Source organism: Rhinatrema bivittatum, chromosome 1, assembly GCF_901001135.1.
Source record: "Rhinatrema bivittatum chromosome 1, aRhiBiv1.1, whole genome shotgun sequence".
Taxonomy (NCBI): domain Eukaryota; kingdom Metazoa; phylum Chordata; class Amphibia; order Gymnophiona; family Rhinatrematidae; genus Rhinatrema; species Rhinatrema bivittatum.
The window spans coordinates 548,200,671-548,216,439 of NC_042615.1; the positions used below are offsets into that span (position 1 = coordinate 548,200,671).

The 15,769-nt window shown below is 39.6% G+C and overlaps 1 protein-coding gene across 13 annotated transcripts in view; it reads left to right on the forward strand.

Annotated features, from left to right (window-relative positions):
* The window catches only part of GCNT1 (glucosaminyl (N-acetyl) transferase 1), a 211,208-nt gene that overhangs the window by 35,446 nt on the left and 159,993 nt on the right, over positions 1–15,769 (forward strand). For 2 of the 13 annotated variants that reach the window (XM_029616304.1, XM_029616319.1), the window contains exon 2: positions 5,034–5,099. The exons of 7 other annotated variants lie outside the window; for them this stretch is intronic. The gene's annotated coding sequence lies outside the window, so the exon portion shown is untranslated. Of the gene's footprint in view, positions 1–5,033; positions 5,100–7,433; positions 7,455–8,097; positions 8,119–12,205; positions 12,442–14,519; positions 14,542–15,769 lie in introns of those variants that run through there. 4 more of the 13 variants (XM_029616327.1, XM_029616313.1, XM_029616342.1 and 1 more) reach the window with 4 other exon arrangements.

Genomic DNA, 15,769 nt, shown 5'->3' on the forward strand with positions numbered 1-15,769 from the left:
GATCATGTACTGGTACATATTGCTTTGGTTTACAGAGAACCAAAAATTGGAAATTACAGCAAACAAAATGAATGAATACATTGAACATGGGATACATAATAAGGATTGAAGAGAACCTCAAGAAAGGCAAAACATCCAAACATAAGAACAAGCCTAGTATCAACTCAAACACAGAGTATAAAGAGAATCATCTGGAACACATAGATATTTGGGCCTTTGCCACAGACATTCTAACCTGCGACCTTAGATCTGGGGGTGATCTAGTCCAATGAAGTAATAAGAGCATAAATACGGATAACAGTCAATGCTGTAGTATTGGATAGTAAAGACTTTAAGTGAAGGCTCTTGTGAAGAGCCAAGTCTTCAGCTTTTTCTTGAACGTTCGCAGACTGGGTTCTAGGTGAAGTTCTGGGGGGAGAGTGTTCCAGTGCATGGGGCCGGCTATCGAGAAGGCACGTTTCTTTAGTGATGACTTTGCAGGGGGGGGGGGGGGTACATACAGGGTACCTAGGTACATTGTTCTAATTGGTCTGGATGCTGAGCAATGTCAAAGAGGGCAATTTAATTTGAGTGAGGTTTGGGAGTGAATAGATTTGTGGATCATGGTTAGCACTTTATACAGAATTCTAAATTTAATGGGGAGCCAATGTAAGTTCATAAGAATAGAAGTGATGTGTTCTCCTCTGCTGGTGTTGGTTAAGATCCTGGCTGCGGAATTCTGTAGCATTTGAAGTGGTTTGGTAGTGATAGCTGGAAGGCCGATTAGAAGGGAATTGCAGTAATCTATTTTTGAAAATAAGATAGCTTGGAGAACTGTTCGGAAATCCTGAAGATGAAGGAGAGGTTTCACATTTTTTTAAAATATGTAGTTTATGAAAACATTTTTTTTAAATTCAGCTGGTTGTCTATAGTTACTCCGAGGTCTCTTAGAACTTAGCTGCACAGAAACAGAAGTTTGCAGGTAATGGCTTTTCTGCTAGGCTAACCTGATATATGATTTAGCTTTTGGGAATTAACTCCCTTCATCAGGCTTGTCCAGTATAAAGGAATTGCTTACAAACAGAAGATCTTGCATGCTCATCGACCAGTTTACATGCAAGTGCCAATAAACTTGTCCTAACTACAAAGTCTGTAATAATCGAAATAGCGACTAATGCTAGTGTGGCTGATGCCAAAACCTCCAGCATCCAGAGTCTCCATGACCTTTCCAGATGGTACCCCATGGCCACCAAGCCATGGCATTGACCTCGTCTGCATGAGGCAGGCATAGCCTGCAGACATCCTGCTGTGTGAACGCCTGTGTTTGCACTAGGACTGCTAGATATTACTGTACTTGCAGCCTGCCAGTCAGAGCCAGCTGCCTGCTAGACAGACCTGGCCACATGGTTGCTTGCCTGTGCTTCTGCTAGGATTTCTAACACTTCATGCAATCCAGTGTGGCCCCCGTGTGCTGCGAAAAGGATTGCAGAGTGTAATGTGCAGAGAACGTAGGGTGGTTAAGGTGATTTCCCCCTATGGGAAGTACTAGAGAGGACAAAGGAGCAGGGGAGGTTCCAGCTAACAAAAGGTTATCTGGTCAAGGGGTGGTCCTCCATTTCTTGACAGACTGGTTCAGCCCCATAGGGCTGGGTTTTGGAAAGAGTCTATTACCCTGCTTAGAGAGAGAGGGTGGGGGCTCCCCCAGAGTCACCAGGGGAAGGCAGCAGCTGGGACCCTCCCCCCAGTGTGCCAGGGAATAGAGGAGAGAGTTGGCAGAGATGCTCCAATAGCGTCTCAGCGAGCCTGAGCGAAACAACTGGAAATTGGATTTAAGAGTTGAAGGGTGAAGGGACCAGCCAGGACCCGAAAAGGAAAAACCTGTGCCCAGTTGGATCCTGGAAACGGGGTTGAAAGTTTCCAGTTTCCTCCTGCAACAAGGGGAAGTGAGTAGTTTGAAGCCATCTGAGATCTAAAGTGAGTGCATTAACATTTATATGGGTTTGAGAAGAGATTTTTAAAATGTGGTCTAGTACAGGCTGAAGAGCAATGTGTGTACATATAGACTGTAACTATTTATTTAACAACTTTTAATATACCGACGTTCGTATGGCACATCACGCCGGTTTACAATTAACTCAAATAAAAGAGGAATTACAATGAACAGGGAGCAGGTATCCGACTTAATATCGCCACGATATTAAGTCGGAGGAACCAAAAAAAAAAGGAACAGAGGCAGTATTTTCTGCTTTCCTGTAATTTTTTTTGGGCTGCTCAAAAATTAACGCCTGCTCTAGTCAGGTGATACATTTTGTGGGTTAAAATGTGCGCCTTGGGGGCACTTTTTTTTTTTTTTTTAAATCAGGGGAAAATAGGTAATAGCCTCATCCACATGAATTTACACGTGGTGAGTGCTATTACCTATGGGCTCGATGGGATGCGCGTTTTGGATGCGCTGACTCCTGTTTTGCATTGGAGGTTATGGACACCTGTTGAGCTGGGTGCTGTGGCCAGCACATGGTATTGCATCAACCTCTCTGTCTACGGGGGCCCATGTGACAGGCCTTTCTCTTCTGGGGCCTGCCCGGGCATTTCACTGCAGCATCCAGTGGTTATTTGGTGTTAGTTTAGAAACCCAGCAATTCCTGTAGAATTTCAGAGTCTCTGGGTCAAACCTGGAGAGTTCCCTGTAAGGTTCAGGTTTCACAGAGTTGTAACAGATTTAACTTTTACTGAAGTAGTAGAACAAAACTTGGTATTCATGGTTGACATACTTGAATGGGACATTGGAAAGTGAACTCTGTTTGGACTGAGTAAGTTAAGCATATAATCTTCTACTGTGAAATGGCTTAGTTGCCCTTAGAAGCAATTGTCAGCTCAGTGTGAGAATGCAACCAATCCTTGCCAGGGCTACCTCCTCCTGTGTCGCCACAGTAGTTGCTTTATGGAAAGCTGAATTCTCTGGCAGGTGGGGGATGGGTACTTAAGCAATCCTGCATCTTGCTTTTCTCCTTAAATCCAGGAATATTTGCAACTGCAGATATAATTAAGATACTCTTGAGGCTCTGGTTCTTTTGGATGCTGGTCTGCAACTCATCAGGAGGACAGGAGACTACTAGAGTTTGCTGCAAAATGCTTTATTTCTTAAAGGGCCCTCACCCATTTTGTCAGTGCATAAGTATTTATGATTTGCATGAGTCCTTTTTTATTTTGTTTGAAAGACTAACTGTGCTACATCCAATGATTCCTTCACTGTTTATAAAATGCATGTAATTGCAGTTATATGATCCTTTACAAGATAGCCACAGCATGGATTGCTGTCAACCATGTTCAAAATAGTAACCATCTCTGAGCAGTGGCTTGGACAAGAGGTGTGCATTTTTTACAGCATGGGAGCTGACCAGTCAAAAGAGAGCTTGGCACTCTTTCCCCAGTGGACTCAGTACTGCTTTGGTGTTGAAGTGCACACACAGCCAACTTTCTGATCTCTTTTGGCAGTTGTGTCCCAGGCAGACGCACCTAACAATTTAAAAGACCTTGAACTAATTAATTACCGTTCAATAGCCAGCAGCGATCAAATTCCATTGTGAAGAAATCATCAGCTGTGTAAAAGGATAGCCATATCCTTTTACAAAGCTGATGCATGAATTATTTCAGGTGTGGGTGGGGTGCATGCAATAGCTATGTGGCTGGATTTCTTTTCCTGTTCTGTTCCTGTATCAATCACTTTGTGCGCTATGCTTATATGGACTTTCTCTTATGTTAAGGGCCTCACTTCCTTGTTCTATGCATTATTCATGCACGCCAGTCACTTGACTGGACTGGGAATCTGGTGTCCTTCAGGCCTGGTGTAAAAGGAGCTCTGGTGAGGGGCAGGAAGGGGCACAGATGGATGTCAGATGAAGTCTGTGTTTGGAATTTTGCCACTGTGAGATTTAACTTCCTATTGCGTCTGAGAGAAACTCAAGACCACGGCCTGCAGATACTCTGCAACTTAATAGCTGTGGAATCAAAAGTTAAAGCATTCATCTTCCCTCAAATAACTCTCCCTTTTTTTTTGTTTTTAAAAGAGAAGGTATATAATAATCCAGAAAGGGCAAATACTTTTTTTTTTTTTTTTTAACACTGCATTGCAGCTGTGATCCAACTAGTTTGTTTACAGACCACCAGGAGTGAGATGTGTCAAGTAGCTGGCAGAAGCATTGCCTCCAGCATACTGTGGAGTTAACTGGGTCACGTCATAAATAAAATACCCAGGTAGGGTTGCCACTCGCATTAAAAATTACCCTTTTATTCTCATTTTCTGGTAATCGCTAGTCGTCCCTCTGTCTGTTTTTTGTTTTTTTTTAATAAACTTTTTTATTTTCAATTTAAGAAGAGCAGTTTGGAAGGAGAGAGCGAGAGTTCCTGCTATTCCCTGGCTCCCCCCCCCCCCCCCCTTTGCCCAAAGTTATTTTGAAAGTGAATGGACCTCTTTGCCAATTGAAGTTTTTCATTATGCTAATTCAGGTATGTTTTATATTAAGATTCTTACTAATTTAACATAATCATTTTATTAGCACCTCACTGCTAGAGAACTTTCCCTCTGGTAAATCAAGCTATTTGCAAGGTTAGGAGTAGAGTGCTGCCATGCCACAGTGCAGTTCCCTAGTTCCACTGTTTTGAAATAGTTTTTGTTTAGACTTATATTGCTAATCGTTAAACTCCTTTAAATCTTGTGACATTGAAGGTAATTTTTAAAAGGATTTACTCGTGTAAATGGATTTTTGATAATTGCTATTTTTATGCATTTAATGCCTTTGAAATTTCACTGAATTTTCAAAGGGTTTTAGGAACATAAACAGACTTTTGAAAATTGCTATGATATGAGGTACTTTTTTGCACGTAACTCTTAAATTCACCCAAGGCAGTGCATCTCTGGCTTAGAATACTATAAAACTTTGCACCCAAGAGTGATGATGTTGATAACAGGTATTGAACACTAGGATTCTTTCTAGTCTTTTCTGGCAATCTTGTGACTTTTTTCTCCTCCTAAATTCCAATTTTCCTCACTCCAGGTGATGTTCCATGAACTCACAGAGGTACATATTAGCCTGAGGGCTAGAGGGGGCACCTCTTACCAGGTAGGTGCTACCTCCTGCATGCTTTCCTTCCCTTCCTGGACTTGAGTGCACTGTCTCTGCAGTTTAGCCAGGCTGTTCTCATTGGATAGGGAATCTAAATTTGGATTCCTGTGCCACTGATCTGCATCATGAAGGCAATTGAATCTCTGGTTTTCCTGTACTCCAAATAGATGTTTACATAAACCTTAAAGAATATGCATTATAAACTGAAGCTGCATGCATCTTTTTAAAATGGGAGTATTTGCAAGCTCCCCCATACCCATCTTTTTCTTCCTCTCATCCTGCAGATTAGTCCATAGATGTGGGATTTTTCCCCTGGCTAGAAGATGGAGGGCAGAGACAAAATAGCCAAGATATGACTTCATGTTCCATAAAAGGGTTTGGTTGCCTCCATCACATGTGTAGCCGATTTGACTGGTTGTTTCCCATGGGACTTTGAAGTCTGAATCCCTACATCAAAGATTCAAGCCCTGGAGGGGGATACTCAGGGGCTTGTTCCTATAGTGGTTTTCAGCAGCAGCTGTTGCATACTGGCCTTCCAGGAATACAGGCAAAGAGCCCTGACTGTCCTAGTAGAGGCAGACACCCAGGAGAACAAGCAAAGAGTCCTGGATGTCCTGGTGGAAGCAGACTCCTAGGAAAATAGGCAAAGTGTACTAAAAGGCCCGGTAACTGTAGATTTCCAGGTTAACCCAGCTAAGGGTTACATATATATTGAGCATGGGATGGGATTAGCTGGGTTTTTATCCCAAGGGCGCACAAACTAATTTAATTTATCTTCAAGGGCTTCTCCGGCTAGCAAATTCCATCCCATGCTTAACTCTTAATACCTGAGGGGATCCTTCTTATGGGGGTTAGCTCTCGCTTGTGGCCCAGATTATGTTATGATGCTCCCAGTGTGTGGAATACTGTAAGCGCTTCTCATGAAGTGAGAGGCTTTAATGAATAGATAGAATTATGGTCTTGGTGTTTAAAATAAGAGCTTACTGATTGGTAATATTAAAATCCATTGTCCAAAAGTGCAAATGTACACATAAATGAAGGTATATGTATGATTTTCTTTGTAGGTAGATGTCCTTTAATCAAATCTCTGGGTAGATCCCATGGTGATAGTTAATGTGCAAACTTTCCCAGTGGCTATCCGGGAATCTTAGTGGAGGGGTGATCAGTTAGGAAAATAGACGCTGGTAAAATTGAGCATCGGTTCTCCTTTAACCAGACCAGCCCACACATTAAAAAAAATTTTTTTTTTTGTTTTTGGTTCTTCTGACTTAATATTGCTAGGATATTGTCAGAGGGTGTACAGAAATGGAGTCTTTTCTGTACACTTCTCCGGGCTGGCGGATTGGCCACACATTTTACTTTCTGAATCTCAAGTGACTGACTAATAGCCTCATCAACATGCATTTGCGTGTGATGAGCGCTATTAGTTTTCATGGGGTTTGGCTGCGCGTTTTCCAGGCACTAAATCCCTTACAGTATAATAGATGCCCCTCAAAAACATGCAGCCAAACCAGTGTTAAACAGAGTGCATGGCCGAGCGCACTTTACGGAATCGGCCTATTAGGAAGGGAGCTGCTATTGCTTGCTTTTTAAGCATTGTAGGGTAACACCTTGGAGACATGTTGGGGAAAGTCCATCCCCAGGGCATCCTTAGGCAATCCTACAGAAAAAAAGGGCTCAATGTGCCCATATATGGCCTCTTTCATTTTCAACAGTAGGGGAGGATATGTCACTTAGAAGGGACCCTGAAGAGCTTATGAAAGTGGAAGACTAAGGTAAGAGGTAGGAGCTCAGGGCACTAGATAGACAAACAAACATAAGACTCCTTGGATATCTGGAAGCCACAAATGAGTTCAGAAACTCAGAAAGATCTTTGTATCTGGCTGCAGGGGCCTTTGGAAGGAGACTGACCCCCAAAGGCAACAATTTGTGTAATGGATTAAGGAAGCAATTGCAGCAGCATACGTATCGAAGGCAAAGCGAAGCTCCAGGAGCCTAAAAGTGCACGTAGCAAAGGATTGGGCAGCATCCTCTGCACCGGACAGACACGGGACCCTAGAAGAAATCTGTAAGGCAGCTACAAGAGCCTATCTATATACATTAACAGAATGTTAGAGGCTAATTCCTTTATGAGAAAAAAGGCAGCATCTAATATGAGAGTCCTGGAAGCAGGTCCAAGTAACTCCACCCAGGATAGAAACTGCTGTGGTATATCCCACATGTATGGCCTGGTCTGCAGGGCAAAGAGTAAAGTGAAACATATACTTGCACATTAATTTACTTTCCTTTTAATCCTAGAAGACCAGTCCAGGACCCACCCCGCAAAGGGAACAGTGGTCTAAAAAGAATGGGGTGAGTGGACTTGTGTGTGTGGAGATAGATATATAGATAGATATATAGACACACACTTATCTACAGATTCATATAGACATACTTACAGAAATTTTAGCAAAAACAGGTCCTTTCTCCCAGCAGAGAAACTCCGCCCAGGGAGAGGAGAGGAGATGCCATCCTCAGTCCCTGACTTTTTTGGTTGCATTACTAAAATTATTCTTGCTGTAGTTCTAGGGGAACCTTACACTCTGAGAATCAATGATAAGTACGACGTTGCCCACACTGATAGCAGCAGTCCTGATTGCCAGCTTGAAATCTGAATTCAGGCTGGGGTTAATATCAGAGACATTAGCAATGGTCTGTTTTTGTCATAATGGTAATTGGGTAAACAAAACTATAACCATGGCTTCTGATAATCGTTTTGCTTCGGCAGAATATGCTGAGGCAGCATCAGACCCTTTTATGGAGAGAGAAGCCAAATATTGTTTGGGGCTTTTATTTTTTTCTGCCTGCATCTGCTGGTCGGGGGACAAAATCCCACATGTATGATTTTGGTCTGCTAGGACTAAAAGAAAGGGAATTAACTGCTAAGTATACATTTCACCATTCTTATTTTGATATCTTACACATGAAGGTTTTTTTTTTTCTTTCTGACAGAATTGTCATGCTGCATCAGACTAAGGTTCGTGGAGCCCAGCATCCTGTCTGTGACAGAGGCCAATCCAGGTCACAAGTACCTGGCAGATTCCATAAAGTAGATCTAACTTCAGTTACTCACTCCCAGGGATAGCACTAGCTTTCTTTTGTCTGACTGGCTAATAACGTGTTATGGGCTTTTCCTGCAGGAACTTGTCCAAACCTCTTTTAAACCCCGCTATGCTAGTCACTTTGATCACATCCTCTGGCAACAGATTCCACAGCTTGATTGTGCGCTAAGTGAAAAAGTACTTTCTATGATTTGTTCCAATTCTGCTGGATGTTAGTTTCATGGACCGTTGAACTGTCTTCTCTGATTACATACTTTTAGTATAAATTGAGGTAACTGGGGCACTGTTTTGCTGATGTCCATACACATATCTCACAGATGTATGTAACACATCTGCATTAAAAGATTTGACAATCAAACTCTGGGAAGGAGATTTTTAAAAAGAGGGGGAGGGAGTAGGGCATGGTGTTAAACTTCTCCTCCCCAGATTGTGAAAATATTCAAATTTTAAAATCGGGCTAAAAGAGAGGAAGCCTAGGATAAAGACTAAATAGAAAAGCAGTGAAGCAACAAGCCCTTTAGCTCTAAGAAGCCAATGTTAATAGCTGTGCATTAAAACCGTACTGAAATTGAGCATACAGTTAATGCAGGAGCTAAAAAAAAGAATTTAACTCTCAATACAGTAAACTGATGGTACAACACCCCAAGAACCAAGTAGACATCAATTTAAAGTGAGGAAGGATATATCTAGAGACCTTCATATAACAGTGATAAACGAAATGCTCAGCTATATTCCACGTTTATGAGAAATGGGAACATCAAGGCATTTATCCTTCACTTGCTACATTTTAATTATAGGTCTGAAACAAACATTTTTTGATGACACTTAAATAATAAAGGTGTACTTGATTATCCTAAAGCTTCTTAAATATTTAACTTATCTTAATTGTCCGAGTCCTTTTTGTGTCTATTCCCCTGTCTGACACGTTGTCAGGTCGATGCAGTGAAGTGTGGCTGGCCTAGCCCACAGGTTAATGAGCATTTGGATGTGTGTTTTGGATGTATCCCTAACCCCTGATGCAGTAAGATGATCAACGCCTCCAAAACATGCATCCAGACAAAGGCATAGCTAATAGCACTCATCACATTTAAATGCCATGTAGATGAAGCTATTAGCTATTACCCTACGATGTAAAAAATTGCCGTGCGCCCAAGGCACTTTCTAATCCATCAAATTTTCCATTTGCTCCAGAGCAGGTGCACAGTCTTGCCATGCATCAAGGAGTCTACTTTAAAAGACAAAAAATACTGTGGTTCCTCCTACTTAGTATCGTATACAAGTAGGAGTACCACAGAAACCAGTATCCTGAAAAAATAAAAAGACTTGATGGGGAAAAAATAAAATTTCTGGCCGTATAATAAACACGTGCAATAATCATGCTCAAGGCCAGTAAATTCGCTACCACAGGATAAAAGGGACACTCATAAATTGTATCCATTTTGTAACATGCAGACAGCCACCTCTCCTGGGTGCCCGATGCCAAGGACGTGCTAAGGATGCACAATTTATCCCTAGCGCATTCGTTTTAGCACAGCAACTTATTTACCTATTGCATCGGGTGCCCAAGAGAGATGAATGTGCCCGCACTTTATTGCATCGGCCTCCCACTGTTTTGCATCTTCTTCAGGGGCAGTTACAATTTGTTACTGAAAAATATCAACAAAGAAAAAAGCATTAGACAAGAACAATAAAATCTATAAAATGTAATCCAAAACTTATACTTTAGAAAACGAAACCAGCATGCTATTTAGGACAAACTCCCCTCGGCTCAAACACCAGCAACCCAAATCCCTCCATTTTGAAATGTTTGCGTTTTGAATGCTACATGAAAGTCATGTTTCATGTAGCATTAACTAATGAGAACAGACATGTTAAATCAACAGCTTCATTCCGTTCCATTGATGTTCTTTAAAGTTGAGGGCAGCAGCTGGTTCATAGCTGAGCACTTGTTTCACTCCATTATTTGAAGGTCTCTAGATATATCCTTCCTGACTTTGAATTGATGTCCACTTGGTTCTTGGGGTGGTGTTCATAGATTTGCCAGTTGGACTTATATGGTTATTGGTGGGTAAACTAATGTATGCTAATGCATCAGGAGTTTAAAAAAAAGTGCACAAACACACAAATTTATGCAGAAGATATGCTTAGTGCACATAGAATGATTTATGCCCACAATTGGCCTCTAAATAGCAGGCCGATACAGTACAGTGCACTCCGACAGAGCGCACTGTTCGCCTGCTCTGGGATGCGCGTTTTCCCTTACCCCTTATTCAGTAAGGGGCGGAAACGCGCGTCTAACCCGCCAAACCCAATAGCACCCTCAACATGCAAATGCATGTTGATGGCCCTATTAGGTATTCGCGCGCGATTCAAAAAGTAAAATGTGCAGCCAAGCACAAATTTTTTTGCATGGGAAGGGACTTTCTTTCAGCAAATTTGTTTGAACAGGTTGTGAAATACTTTTGTTTTTCTTTATATACTCTTGCTGTGATATCTTTTGACTCCTGATGAAGCAGCCGAGTGGCTGCGAAACACGGCCACTGTCGAGTCAACTTTATTGAAACTAATAAGTCATTTTTCAATTACCATAAGATTTTTTGAAAGGGCATACAATACCATTGATACAAATATTTATTCGAACTTTCTGGTGTTGAACACCGGAAGGTGTAGAATTTCAGTAAAATTATTCTTCACGGGCTGCAAATGATTGAAAAGACCGGGCGGCTCGGTGAGATTTACTGAGCACGTCGACAAAGGCTTACTGATGCAGTCCCGTTTCTCCATAAAAAAATTTACTTCATATCATTTGTTTGGCTAATGGTGAATAGCATACTGCAAAGAATATTTGGCGATACCTTTTGTGATTTTTGACATTCAGTACGTACAGGTTCGCAATACTGCTCTTTGTTAATCTGTGATTTGTTAAGACTGCAACAGATAACTTGAAAAGCCATAGGAAGTTTCTATATTGTAGAAAGGGATGATGAATGTAAGATATTGGCCATGCATCGTCAATTAGCATCCCCATCCTAGAAAATTCATAATGCTGTTGCAGCATTTCTTGTTCACCTTGACAAAAGGAGTCAAGAAAAATTGATATAAAGCTTAGAAAATATGTATTTAATTCCAGCAGGAAAACCTGCTCTTCAATTAATCACCTTACTGGCAATGTCCAACAACCTCCATCAGATCCATCAGATGTCATTGCAATATGTTTTATAAATAATGGTATTTTCACAGGACCAGACAACCTTTACTCACATTAATTCAGATCACTGCATTAATTTCCAGTTCCAAAAGTTAATCAAGGCAGTCTATTCTCTCAAAACTGGAAAATCTCCTAGACTAGATATTTCAATCAAGTTCTAGCTAATGGAGAAGGTTTTCTACTATTGCTTGAATGCTGCTGTTTATCTTGTGCTTCTGGTGAATAAAAAGGATTTTGGCCAAGCCACATCATACATGGCATGCTTCTGCTCTCAGTCAGAAGCATGCCAGTTCAGGTCTCCACTTGATGAGCCAGTACTAGTTCAGCTATTGAAATCCAAGGGCCAAATACACTTTTGGAGGTAAGGTATAAGTATTTATTTTATTTATTTATTTATAACTTTTTTTATACTGAAGTTCAGGTAACAGAATTACTTACCACTCCGGTTTACATTATAACAAGTAGAAAGCAATGACAACATATGTCTTACAATGAACAAGGGAGTGAACAACTTGGATAATATAACATAACATAATTAGAAACATAACTAGTAGTTGGCAAACAAAAGAGAGACCTGGGAATTATGAACTGCAGTAATCTCAATGTAGCCAGTCAGTGTGACAAATTAGTTGGTAAAGCAAATAAATTATTGGGTGCATGAACTGATTTCACTAGTAAGAAGAGAGAGAGAGTTTAAAGCTCCCTGGTCAGAACCCCCATCTAGCGTACTGTGTTCAGTTTTGAAGACCATGGGCATTTGACCTGCAGGAACCTTTTTTTTTTAAGGTGAAGATGAATGGGGGACGGAAAGTGAGGTTTCCCAGATAACACTTTGTGTATATGGAAAAGATTTTCTGTTGTACTAACTTGTTACTGGATGTATATCAAGCAAATAAAAAAAAAAAGACAATGTTTTATACTTTCATGTTAAAAGAACAAACTTATTTTTTAGAACAAGACTAGTGGACAGCATGGTTCCCTTTAAGCTGAGCGTGTGAGCAATTCATACATTTCGGAGCATCACTCGCAGGTTTTACATGGTCGTTCACATATATTTTTCTTTGTGCTATATACAGAAACATAATGCTAATTAATACTGGTGCTCAAATATTGTTGATTTAAAAAAATTGTTGCTCACATGAAAAATAACTTCCCCACACCTATTCAGTCCATGGAGGGAGCATTGGTGGACAAGTATTTTATGTATTTTTATTTATTTACGTTGTTTTTTATACTGCCTGTACAAATATTCATGAGGTCTAAGTGGTTTACAATAAAAAAAAAAGGAAAAATACATTAAAATAGCAATAATTTAAGCAAAAGTGTACACAAAGTAAGCTTTAAAAATCAAGCAAACAGAACAGTAAAAGCAATAAAATGAGTTAAATTTAAAAGGCATGGTAAAATGAGGGATTTTATTTTAGGGACTTCACAATTTTGTAGATGTGGAGTAGATGGAGGAACATTAGGTTTTTAGGGCTTTTTTAAAATTCAGTTATATTTGATATTAAACGGAGAGAGTTAGGAAGTAAGTTCCATAAGATGGGACCCGCTACTGAAAATGTACGTTTTCTAATTAAGTCAAGTTTGCAGAATTTCTAGGAGACATTTATCTTGTGAACATAATTGTCGTGATGGTTGGTATAATCTTAGGGTGGAACAGAGCCATATAGAGGAAGGTTTGTAAATCAGATTATGGATGATTGACAACACTTTGAAATGAATACTTTGTTTTATTGGAGCCAGTGTAGAGTTTGGAGGATGGGAGTAATATGGTCTCTGTGATTTGTGTTAGTAATGAGATGAGCAGCAGTATTCTGGACTAATTGTAGTGGATGGAGTACAATATCGAGGAGATCTAGAAAAAGGAAATTACAGTAGTAGAGTCTGGTTAAGTTCAATGATTAATGAACTGTGCGAAAGTCTGTTGGGAATAAGGGTTTTAGTTTTCTTTAACATGTATTTTGTGTAAAGATGATTTTTTTTTTTTTTTTTTTTTTTTTTTTACTATTGTGGAAATATTATTGGACATGGAGAGTTTAGAATCAATAACCATTTCGAGATTACGGGCATGATTTGCAATTGGAATGGTATGGGTTTCATATACAAATTCTGAAGGTGTACTGCAAGAAGAGTTAGGAATAGTAGATAGGTAAACCATTTCTGTCTTAACCATCTAAAATCAAATGCTTCTATGTGATAACCATGTGTTAATAGTTTTAAGGTATAGCTGGATTAATGAGAAGGTATTTGTCCAGGAGGTTTTGTAAGGAACTATAAACTGAATGATGTCTGCGTATATTTTGAAATTTAGACCTAGACCAGCTAATAAATGAAAAAAGGAATCGGGTAAATATTAAAGAGAATGGCAGATAAAAGAGGATCCTTGAGGGATACCAGAATTTGTATAGTACCATTTTAGAGTGGTGTCCATTCAAGTTAACTTGTTAAAGGCGATTTCATAGGATTTAAACCATTGTAATATTGTGCCATCAATGCCGATATGTTGAAGGGATGAAAAAAGGATGATATGACTTAGAGTAGAGTATCAAACGCACCAGAAATATCAAGAAAGATTGTCAAAACTGCATATAGTAGTATCAGAGATAGAAGAGATTCTGTACTGTGTCCTTTGCGAAAGCCATGCTGATTTGGATGGAAAAGATTGTCTTCAATGTATGTTGATGATTGATGAAATACTACAGATTCAATAATTTTTGCTAAGGTTGGAAGAGACTATTGGGTGGTAGTTTAAGAGGATCAATTGTTTTCATTTTAGCAATGGGTAAAATAGAAGCCTGGGGGCAGATGGAAATAAACCAGCTTTGAGTGATGACTTGACTATTTGTGTTATAATTGGTGAAATATGTTCTATAATATCTTATTAGTTGTCCTGCACAAGGATTAAATGGACTATTAGAAATCTTTGATTTTGAAAGAATTTTCATAACAGTGAGACAGTCTACAGTAGTAAATTCAGACCAAGAGCAAGTAACCAGTTTGAGGTTAATGTGTGGAACTGGTAAATGAATAAATTCAGATGAAATTTTTAATATTTTATCTTGAAATGTTGAGCAATGTCATTGCAGAAGTCATCTGTGATATGTTGTGGTGTTCAGAGCATGCAGAGGTAAGAGATTTCACAATGGTAAATAAGATATTTAAGTTCCCATTAGCATTTTGGATTTTGTGGGCAAAATAAGATTATTTTTTTGGGTGCAATTTCCCTTTTGTATTTACACAGATGTGTAAAAGTATTCAGTTTTACATTCAGGGAGAGGGTTTTTGTTCCAACTTCTTTCTAGGCGGTGGAGGATTATTTTCATATTTTGTAAATGTGCGGTAAACCAGGGGGTATTTGAGAGACAGTAACAAGTCGTTTTGGGGCTATGGAGTCAAGGCAGGTTAAAATACTATTATTCCAGGATTCTACTACTTTATCAGGATTATCAATAATGGTTGTCAAATGAGAAAAAATACCATTAACAAAAGTCTCTGGGTTGACTTTTTTTTCTTTTGAGAATCTTTTTACTAGGTAGTAGGGTAGTCTTTACAATTATGAGTAAGCCTATTTACATTAGGCTTTATTGAATATAAGTAGCAGTTTTCTGCAACTCCTATATTCTTATTATGGATAGCGTCTTCCAGGGCCATGCACACAGACCAGTTGCTAGTTACTTAGTCTTTATTAGATGCTGAGGGTAGGCAAAGAAGGTACACATAATATGCTCTTTCAGAAAATATAAATTAAAGTTGAGAGAGATTACATCATTTTTCCTGGTTTGTTTTTTTTTTTTTTTTTGTCCTATTACATTTAGAAAAGAGGGTTGAAGAATGTGGGCAAGCACAAATGTTTGTAATTATGCTTTGTGTCATTTGCAAAGGAACATTTTATGCTCTACTGTGGTAATCTAGCAGGCCAGTGCCTGGAGCAAAACCCAATATGTTAAATTATAATATTGTTATGATTCGTACTCACCTTGTCTTGATGATCTGAGACCCTTTCGCACACACTGCTTTGCATATCTTCAGAAAGGAGGAAAATGAGAGCCTACAGTTGGATGCAGGAGGGAGCAATGCTAATTGGTTTGCAAAATATCTCCTGGTGCAAATGTCATTTTATGAGCTGGCAAGAGGAATGGATTTTTGCTTATTAACTTAGGGGGTCATTCTTTAAAATGCGATGTGCCATTATTGCATGCATTAGGATGTTACCGCAAGCGATAATGCCCTAACACATGTGATAACTACTGCATCGTGATGGTAAAATTAAAATCTGGGAAATGGGTGGAGTTAGGGAGGAGTTTGGACGGGGATAAGGGTAATGAGGTGGCAGTGCCGCTGTGGGCAATAATGTT